This window comes from Gigantopelta aegis, chromosome 4 (genome assembly GCF_016097555.1).
Source record: "Gigantopelta aegis isolate Gae_Host chromosome 4, Gae_host_genome, whole genome shotgun sequence".
NCBI lineage: Eukaryota > Metazoa > Mollusca > Gastropoda > Neomphalida > Peltospiridae > Gigantopelta > Gigantopelta aegis.
Window position 1 is genome coordinate 25,786,523 of NC_054702.1, and position 1,109 is coordinate 25,787,631.

Below are 1,109 nucleotides of genomic sequence, written 5' to 3' on the forward strand. Positions count from 1 at the left end.
CCACCCACGACATCCCATTCCAGTTACGATCATTTGCAGTAAAAACGAGAAAACAACAACAACAAAAAAAACCCAAAGACTCCAGAGTTTAAATTGAGGTGTAGGTTGCGCTATTTTAAAATCTGGTTCGTAGGAAAATATATTGTTGCTGTTGGGTTTGTTGTTGTTTTTGTTTTTTTTAAAATAATAATTCGTTCCACTTTAAAAATACAGCTTTCAAATGTTTTCTAAAACAAAATGTCAGTTTTTATGTTCAAAAATATCTCTCCTGCACGTCGGTATATCCGAGTCCTGCCATTAGCTCTGAATAACTGGAACCTGCTCTCATCAGAAAAGAGTACACGTTGCCAGTTCCGATGTTGCCAACGTTGAAACTGACGTGCCCAACGTAAACGTCGAAGTCGATGTTACCTCGTCAATGTCATCCCGCTGAATGGTCGATAGGCCCTGATACCATGCTGTGGTAGTCGACGACGTACAGTGTGGCGACTGATGACATGTCCAAGGCCAGTCGCTGCAGATGAGTAGTCGACGACGTACAGTGTGGCGACTGATGACATGTCCAAGGCCAGTCGCTGCAGATGACGTCATAGTGAGGAATCTGTTACGTAAGTGTAAGATGCGGAGATGGCGATCCTCGTTGGCTGTTGTGACGTGGGGTCTTCCACTTCATGGTCTGTCTGCAGTCCTGCCAGTCACCCTGTAACGCTGTATCAACCTGGTGATCGTCAATGTTGTGCAATTCAGGATTCTTGCCACATGGGTATAACTCGCACCCAACTGCACCATACCAATAGCTCTCTCTCTTTCTTCAGCAGTTAGCCTTGCCATGTTCTCTGGTGTTTTACTGTTGACTGAGGCATGTTCTAAGCAATGGCACCTTTTTTTTTACACCCTTATGTGCACGAGTATCATGTTTCTCGTGCAGTATAAATTTGATGAATAAACTCATTTTTCACCTGCGGCATCGCCCAAACGCAGCAATGTGCGACTATTCGTCATTGAATGCATTATAACGAACAATACTGGAACCTATCTAACCTTCCATGAACGTGTATTGTGTTTATTTATAATAAAAATAATGGGTATACGGACACACAATGAAGGCG